This window comes from Bactrocera dorsalis, chromosome 4 (genome assembly GCF_023373825.1).
Source record: "Bactrocera dorsalis isolate Fly_Bdor chromosome 4, ASM2337382v1, whole genome shotgun sequence".
Taxonomy (NCBI): domain Eukaryota; kingdom Metazoa; phylum Arthropoda; class Insecta; order Diptera; family Tephritidae; genus Bactrocera; species Bactrocera dorsalis.
The window spans coordinates 53,401,851-53,411,490 of NC_064306.1; the positions used below are offsets into that span (position 1 = coordinate 53,401,851).

Sequence of the window (9,640 nt, forward strand, 5' to 3'; positions counted from 1 at the left end):
GGCGGCTGCGTGGAAAAAACACAACGTCAACGGCAGACGACGCCGTGACTGGGGTAGAATGTTAAAATAACCACGCATACATGCATAAATATTTATGTGTATATAGATTTATATGCAGACATACATACATACATACATACCTACATATTTATACATACATACATATATACAATATATACTTAGAAGCCAAAATAGCCGCATAGCAGCAGAAATATGGCGTTAGTTATGAATGTTATGCTACACTCGCCAAACTGATGGATGGGAGAAAATAGCTGCACACTGCAACAGCAAATAGCTAACACAGAAACACCAAAAACACAATAAGAACAAATAAATGGTGGGTAAGAGTGGAGAAAAAATGAAGCGCGAATGGCTTTTGAGCTTTGGAAAATAGAATTATAGCAACAAGCAGGGTGCAGCAAGTACAAACACACACACACACATTCCTATTGGCTATATGAATAAATAACAAGTGAACGTGCGCTCATGCGCAGCAAGTCAAGCGAGTAAAATTCGAAATTTGCGCGCTAGAAAAAAGTGAGAAACTTTTAATGCGCAGAAATGAGGCAGCAATGACAGCGTTGTGGCAAAGAAAATGAGGTAAATTTTTATAGAATGATTTATACATTTGTATATAACAACAAACACATGATAAACTGCTATCAGTTGCCTGCGCATATACAGTTACTTATAAATATTTTTACTTATCTCAAGATTATATTTATGCACTTGCACAGATACTTTCAATATTAGAGCTAATATTTGCTAACAATAACACACAGGCACAAAAATACATATGTGTGTATGTGTATTGCTCTAAGACACCGTTGAGTAAAATAAATAAGCCGTAAAAATAACGGTAATGCTAATAAAAGTATTAATAGTTAAGTTAGAAAGGTTGGGAAAATGTCATACTTGCATTGACATATATACATATATGTACATACATATATGCTACATTTGTTCTATATACATATGTATGTATATACTTATGTACTGAAGACAAAAAGACATACTAGTATGTACATATATTGGCAATTTAGCAGCTTTGCGCCGTGAAACCGGCACAACTCAAGACACAATCAGACACGATTGGCAGTCAGACAGTTGGACAGACATTGTGAAAGACACATAGAACGGTAAAAGTAAAAAAATATAGAAAATTACTGAATTGTAAAGCATGGGAGATATTCATTGGCGCTGTAGCAGGTGGTTCGCTGTGGGAAAAAATAAAAAAAAATATTCATATTTTTCAATATTTTTTAAATTTAATTTCACGGGACTCTATGCCTCACACGTGCTTGAAAATATTTGGAACATTTCTTTTTTATAATTTAATTAACTTTTAAAGAGCTAGTCTACTCTAGAGCTGTATTAGCGTATCTTTCAGAGCGAAAAATTTTGACCCGACCGACCAATTTCAACTTAATTTGGTACATAAGATTTTTATTATATTCCTATGTCACAGTGTCAAAATAGACGAACTTGGACTACAACCAACCCTACTTTCCATATAACATAATTTTACAAGGTGCATTCCAAAGTAAACAGGACTAAAAAAACAGAACAAATGTTTTTTTCGGCAAAATCAATTAATTTATTCCAAATAGTCTCCTTTTGCTTCAATACAGCTTTTTGCAAGGTCGAAAAGCATGTCGAACAGTGTTTTAGCTCGTTGGCCGGTATGGCCGCCAGTATGCCGGTGCAAGCCTTTTGAATGGCCTCTATGTCTGCATAACGCTTTCCTTTCATGGGCAAATGCATTTTTCCGAAAAGGAAGCAAAGTGCCATAACAGGTGAATACGGGGAGTGGTTAATGGTTAAAATGTGATTTTTGGTCAAATTATTGTCCTTCGAATGTGTAATTCTGAGCAATTTTTGGTCGTCAGTCAATTTGTGCGGAACAAACCGTCGATGTTATGAAGACGTTCAATTCCATTTCCATGAATTTCAATTATGATTTTGGCGGATTTTCGATGAATTCACGCACAGTTTCGATGGAATTTCCGGTGATTACGGATTTTGATTGGCCCGCATGTTGATCGTCATTTATGTCCTCACGACCACTTTGAAAACGTTGAAACCACTGGTGCACTCTGCTACGGGATAGGCAATCATCGCCATAAGCCTATTTTCATCAATTGAAATGTTTCAATAAAAATTTTACCAATTTTAAAACAAAATTTAATATTGGCTCTTTGTTCGAAGCTCATTTTTGCACTGATAACACAATCAAACTGACACTTAAAACACAGTAACTTCACTTCCAATCTATGAAATGTCATAAATGTCACTGGACAATCGCTAAAGATAGCAAATTCTAACGCATCAGTCGACATATAGATGGCACCACTAGAGGGCGCTAGATTCAAAAAGTCCTGTTTACGTTGGAATGCACCTTGTAAATTCTATTTGCACTAATAATTCCTTTAAAGTAGGCCATCTTATCACCTGTTTAAGCCCCTAGGTACCGGAAAAGTGGACTCCAGTATCTATAATTGACTTTTGACCGACATACAGAGAGAATCCTTTCCTGGCAATAGTATATTTGTGTATCAAAAACGAGTTGAATCAAGTCAATACTTGCCTGAGCCCCCGTATACCTATTATAATATAAAGATTTTTAAAATTGCAGTTGACTTTATGCCGCATATATCGGCCAATATGTGAGTTATCTCAATGAATATTACAGAGCCAGTTTTACTCATAACAGTGTATCTTTGTACCTAAAAAAGATAAAACAGGACGAAAACTTGACCTAGCCCCCATATAACTATTACTAGGATTATCTGGCTGATCTTGAATAATGAATGTGTATAATGATTTTCGCTTTTCTAATCAACCTTATGTTAAACCTGTCAGTCAGTGTATGAGTTATATAGATTATATGTATGTCTTTATAAAATTGCTTAGACTCCGATCCCATGGTTGACGTTTTACAGCTTCAGCTATATCCCTTCCTATTCCTGCAAGTTGCAAGAGTATAAAATGTTCGGTTGCAATCGAACTTAGCCCTTTCTGACTTGTTAAGATCAATATTTTATTTATCTTTCTTGAATAGACTTTTTCACATTTTGAGTATCTCCTTAGTTTACTCTATTGAAGTGCGGATATATAATTTTCTAATTAAATTCTTAAAATATTGTAAAATATTGCGAAGTAAGCTTTTTCTAGTTGGTTAATACTATATTTGGGGTGTCCAAATTTGTAAAATTTTTATGCAAACATGTACTTAGCTTACCTCGATTTAAATACATACATACATATATATTAAACAAGTGTATGCAATTTTTGCATATATCTTTACGTCTGTTACTATAAATATATATTAATATACTTTAATATATATATTATATATAGCACATACTATATGTACTAGTAGCTAAAATACCACCAATCATTTCATTTTCTTTCTTTCACTAAGAATACCAACTGAAGGCAACTGTCACCAATTGGTTTGATGACAATTTTATGCTTTCTAATTTTTAACACAATTACTTGTTACCTGTAAGACACAACAACAGATAATAAAAGTTGTGAAAAAAAGTCACAAGCATAAAAGGCGAGAAAAATGAAAGAAATTCCGCTGATTTTTGTTTGTTTACTTGCAGCTTTGTTGCTGTGCTTTGCCATTTTCCAATTTACACTTGACAAATTTTTGGCAATGTCACTGATACAAGCAATAACAAAAAATAAAAAAAAGTATTAAAAATGCCTTCCATAAATGTAGTATTTTTTACTTTTGAAAGTGTTTGAAGCCTCATGAAGTTATTTTTATTATTTTGAAAATATGAGCAAATAATTCGGCTGACTTTATGGCAAATTTTAAAAGTTTCAAACTATTTTAAAATATTATTAAAAATAACATTAGTTTACAGTGATTTTGCTACTGTGTTGTTAGAGGCTATTTTTTGCTCATTTTGGGTTGCTAGAACCATGTGGCATATGTTATATAATAACGTTCATAATAATAGCCCCTTTTACAGATTACTTTCATTTAGCACTATTTCTCATAAAAACAAGCTATATATACTAAATATTCAAATTTGTATAACATTTCCCTTTAACATCCTTCAGTTAAAGAAGTTTATATGTCGGAATAAGAAAATCATCGGTCATTAAATTGAATTAAACAAATAGCTCGAGATTTCGAAATACCCAGAAGTTAGCAAATATTTGCATATATTGAATAGAATTAAATAGAGCTCCTATTAACACATTCCAAATTTCTTCAAGCTGTAATACCCCAGATTGAGTGTTGAAAAAATGGAGTCCTCGATACATGTTGAATATGGACTTAACTTTTAATTCTGAACTTAAATGTCGGGCCTCCACATTATCGAGAATTTTAGTATTACAATGACCCATAGTTTTGATATTAGTGAGGGTAACGTTGTCGTAGACGACTGCTGACGACAATCAGTACTAAAAATATATGGTAAACCGTGTACTAGCTTTAGAGAGATGACCCACAATATTCCTTATAAACCAATAATTTTCTTTGGTTTAGTATTTAGACAAGTAAATAAAACTCTGGATTCCTTTTCTTGTTGTTTGTGAAAAAAATGGAGTGGTGGTTGAAAAATAGTTATTTCTAATATTTTAAGTTATTCCTGACTTGTTTACTTGGATTTTAGCCACTTGAAGTTTCGTGCTTGTAAGAAAATACAAATATGCCCTTCGACAAATCATAAATGGATTCAACGTGTAACTAGCAAATACCAACTTACTTGAAGCATTCATTTATTGGCGAGGCGAGCTGTAACTTGACTAAAATTTAAGATATCTTGATGAAAATTGGTACACATATTCATTTGGCAAAAAAAAAGTTAATAATCTCATCGGACCACTGCCACGCCCACAAAACGCCATTAGCTGAAAACGTATTAAGCGCCGTAACTAAGCACTAAGTTAAGATATGGAGCATTAATTTGGCACAGAGGATCGAATTAACACGAAGCCACTGAGGAATATAAAATGTCCAAAAACTAAGCGTGGCCCCTTCTTAAATGGTTGATACCGGAAGATGACCCGGTCGACTCTCCACATAGCAGTACTGTACAAATTTACAGCCACTTTGGTATTAGAGAGTTTTATGAGAATCGTTGCAAAAGTCGAACGAAAAATCATATACACTCGTGGCCACGCAAACCTTACCATTATACCTTCTTAAAGTTTTTTTTCGGACTTTTTCGTTCGTTTAGAATTTTCTTAATTTTTGTTTTTTTTCATGCTTTTAGTAAGCATAAGTAAACTAAATTATATTATCTAATTATAATTATAGTTTTTAGTTTATTACGTTTAGTGAGCGGCCGATTTTATTGTTTTAAAAGTGATGCACCGACTAAACATCGTGTTTCAATTAAAATAAAATAAAATAAAATATAAATTTCAATTAAATTAAAAAAAATAAAAAATATAATTTTTTCATGGCATGGCAGACTCTTACATTTCGAGCTCATTTTGTAAAGCTCACTATCTTTCAATTGATTTATACAAGTATATAGCTGAATGTGTTTTGTTTTTATTTTTTAATATTTTCATTAACTTATTTCTAAATAAAAAATTCCTATACCACAAAAAGTACCGCTATAAAGTGTAGTCAAATATGCACAATACTTAAAAATTTTGAGTGGTAAGGTTTGCGTGGCCACGAGTGTATCTCTGGACTCAACTGATCGATTTCAAATAAAAATAGTATGCGGCCTACTTCCCATATTCCTAAGTCACAGTGAGAAAATGAGCGATATCGGACTACAACCACGCCTACTTCTCATATAGCGCAATTTTAAATTCCACCTGATTCTTTCACTTGCCAGTACACAAGCCAAGCAGCAATTGATATAACGGCATAAATCTTTGCACAAATAAGCATATCAGCTTATCACTAAAAATTGTCTAAATCCAACTAAAACTTTGCAAGCCACCAAATATCGGAAATGTGGACTCCAGTATCTATAGTTGAGCCTTGGACTGATAATAGCGGTCAATGCTTTGGATATACAATTGATTTCAGAGAAAATCCGCTCGTAATAATAATAAAATATATTTGTTTATTAAAAATAAGTTTAATCGGTTTATTACTTCCCTGATCCACCATATACCTAGTATAAAGGTTTTCGAACATCCGGGTGACTTTATGCGCATACATATATCGGCAACTATGTAAGCCATCTCAATGAAAATCAGAGAGCATTTTTTACTCATAACAGTGTATCTTTCTACCTAAAATATATAAAATTGTGCGAAAACTTGACTTAACTCGCATATGACTAATATCAGTATGTTCCAGCATCTGACTGACTTTGCTCTATGTGATTGGTGATTGTATGTGTGGTACCTTATCAAAACCCAGGGACCATTTTTTTAGTATGTGGCATGTTACTATTATGCTTCACTGTCAAAATAAAAACAAAATTGGGTCAACACTGCCCCCAACTCGTATAATTTCCTGAAGGACTTTGCCTCTTGCAAATTGCAAAAGTATAAAATGTTCGGTCTCACCTGAACTTAGCCGCTCCTCACTTATTTAAATAGTCTGTGTATAGTTTAATACTTTCATTTGAAAACCAAAAATCAAGTATCTATAATCAACTAACTATTACTGGAACTATTACCAGCATCTAGTGATATGCGTGGAAAATATAAGATAATTTTTTCTCGTGTTTTTAAGAACTCGCAACGAAAGTGATTAGCGGTTTTATGGCAATTATCGAAAAAAACGATACTTAGCATTTATTAAATAAAGCCGTTGGGCCCCCATTGCGCTAAATAGAAATAAATATAACCAAAGGTGTGCATATGTATATACTACTTGTATGTAAGTATGTATGCAGCCAAATCTACTAGCGCTGAATCGCAATTATCGATCATTAAACTCTCCATTGATGTGCACAAAGTAGAAGCACAAAATATCGGTCAGCGCGTAGAACGCTACACAACAACAACAACAACAAAACACACACACACACAAATACATGTACATGAGCGCAATGTGCTGCTTTCTTTTCTACTTCTGTATGCTTTGGGCCACAAGATGAGTTTCATGTTCTTTGTGCAGTTATTGCTATAAATGTTATTGTTATTGTTATTTTGACTATTTGCTTTTAGCATTTTACACTTTTACATTCAGCAAGCAACGCGCGTTCTGCGCGCAACGAAGCTAGACGCTGAATCTTATGCAAAATCTGTGCTATTTGTTGTTTTTGTTGTTGCTTTAAAATACAATAATAAAAATTTAATGATAAAAACTCAGTTGTAATTCGCACCTTATTAAAACACACTTGGCGGCGCAGCGCACAGCAAAACGGTATAGGCTCGAACGCAGAGTTGCTTCGTTGGTTCTGCGCGATGGTGTTGGCGATTTCGCGGCTGTTAGCTTGTGATTGTTGGTGTCGATCGCCGAGATAGCAAAAGTTTTAATGTTTTGTGGCGTTAAACTCACTTGCTGTGTCGAATCTATTAAATTGTTGTTATTGTTTTTTGGTTTAAGGAGGTTCTTTTAAGTTCAATTTTTTTCAATTATTTTTTTCAAATTTTTTTTTAATTTTTTTAATTAATTTTTTTATATTTTTTTTCAAAATTTTTAATTTTTTTTTTAATTTCGCTATTTTTTGCGCTTTGTCTGCACAACAACACCAGACACACACACAACACAACGAAAAAAAATAACAGTTATGCGCCAACGAGTCAGCAGCAAGCAGTCTTTCGCCAGACGAAGCAGAAGTGGAGCGCCGTTGATTATTCTTTCTGTGCTTTCTGAATGGTTGGCCGCTCAGCCGGTCGGTCGGTCGGTCGCTTGGTCGGTGGCACCAGCACCACTTGCTCTTCAACACTTACTTTTTCTACTATTTAAGTTTTATTTCTTTTATTTTTTTTTTGTATTTTATTGTTGTTTCTTTTTATGTCTGCAAACACTAACTGCACACTAGGACGTTCAGTGTCTACCAAAATACTGCCCGACTCAGCAACTGTATAGCAGTTAGTATATGTTAACACACTTGTTGTGGCAATAACGGTTATTAGCGAGACGCAGCCGAGAACACGTGTGCACGCAACGAATGACGAACGCGAAATACGCGATCCAAAGCGTTACTTTCTTTCGTTAGACTGACGCAGCTTGTCGTCTAGCAGTTCCAGCTGCCTCTTCTTCTTCTGCTTCTTCTGCCGCTGGCAAGCTCTTTCTCGCATTTGCTTTGTAGCAACGAAGATCTTGCTGAGCGTTTGGCGCCGCAGCTGCCACTTGAACTGGAGAATGTGCTATGCATACAACGGTTTCGTGGTGGTGTGCTGCCTCTGCTTTCACTCAACATCAGTCGGTCAGCAACAACGAGTAACAGCCAGCAGCTTCCAGTGGAATGACAGGTGTAAGAGCGCCACAGCAGCAGCGACCATTGCTTAGCATACTGCTACTGTGCGCTGTTAAATTACAGCGCTGTTGTTGTTGCTGCTGCTGTTGCTTCGACTGACCTTGTTGTTACTTTTCTTTGCTGTTACGTTGCCTGGCATTGATACAGGTTGCTTAATTTATTGATTGCCAGCGACACGATAGAGACAAAATGCAATTTAATGGCGATTTGTTGATATGCCGTTTATTAACCTTATTGCGTTATGTTGGTGTGAGTGTTCATATATATGTATATAATTTTAGCATTTACATACATACTGTATATTTGTTGTAGGTAATTAGATATTCACTAAAATATTGAATTTGGACTCAGAATGGATTTGAATACAGGATAAGCATATACCATTTATTTGAAATGATAATTTAAAAAATGGAGATTTTTATTTTGGTCACCTAGACTTTTGTAATAATGTAATATTGAAATGTAAAGTGGGTTCAATAAAATTTGCCTATAAAGGGTATTCTTTTTCGAGGGGATCCCGAAGGTAAACAAGTTCAAGAAGCATTTTGGGTTGAATAACTCAAGCCGTAACAACTTGCCTCTATCCAATCTTCTTCAATATAATTCACACGGTCGCATAGGAGTATACGAAAAAGATTCAATTATGGGCGTGAAATCATCGCAAATCAGACTCACGCGAGTCGTCTATCAGCCTCACTATGAACCCCTGGAACTATAATCCTGGGACGCAACTTCCGATTCACGTACACATCCAACCCCAATTCCTCATTTATTTCATATTACTCCCACTTTTTTCCCTCTCAAACGTGCAGAGAGAGAGTATACGAGGTTTGACAATTAAGTAATGAGACTGATTTTATTGCCGCGCTTGTGGTAAACCTGTGACCTTAAAATTCCCTTTTTCTTTTTCCGGCATCCCTCCCCTCTCCATTGATATATGTACTATCGCTCATTTAGTTCGCCTGATGCGTCAAGTTGAGTAGACGTGTGTTTGTAGTGCTCGTCACGAAAATGGAAAAACGAAATCTAGAGCAACGCGTCGCGATAAAAATTTTCGCCAGATTGGGCGAAACAGCTTCGGAAGCGTACGCTAAAATTGTAAGAACAGCCGCCCTACAAGTCACTCTCTGACTTTTTTTGTTTCCTAAAACAAAATCGGTGGTCAAAGGAACCCATTTTGAGTCGATTACGGACATCCAGGCGGCCGTGACGAGGGTGCTCGCGGACATCCCAGTCGATGCGTTCCAGAAATGTTACAAAGCATGGAAAAC

The 9,640-nt window shown here is 35.2% G+C and overlaps 1 protein-coding gene across 2 annotated transcripts in view; it reads right to left on the reverse strand.

The window, feature by feature from the left end:
* Positions 1-8,371, reverse strand: part of LOC105224371 (uncharacterized) — a 72,469-nt gene extending 64,098 nt beyond the window's left edge. The window contains exon 1 of one of the 2 annotated variants that reach the window (XM_049455202.1): positions 7,269-8,371. The gene's annotated coding sequence lies outside the window, so the exon portion shown is untranslated. The remainder of the gene's footprint in view (positions 1-7,268) is intronic. The other variant, XM_049455201.1, reaches the window with a different exon arrangement.
* Positions 8,372-9,640: the final 1,269 nt, after the last annotated feature.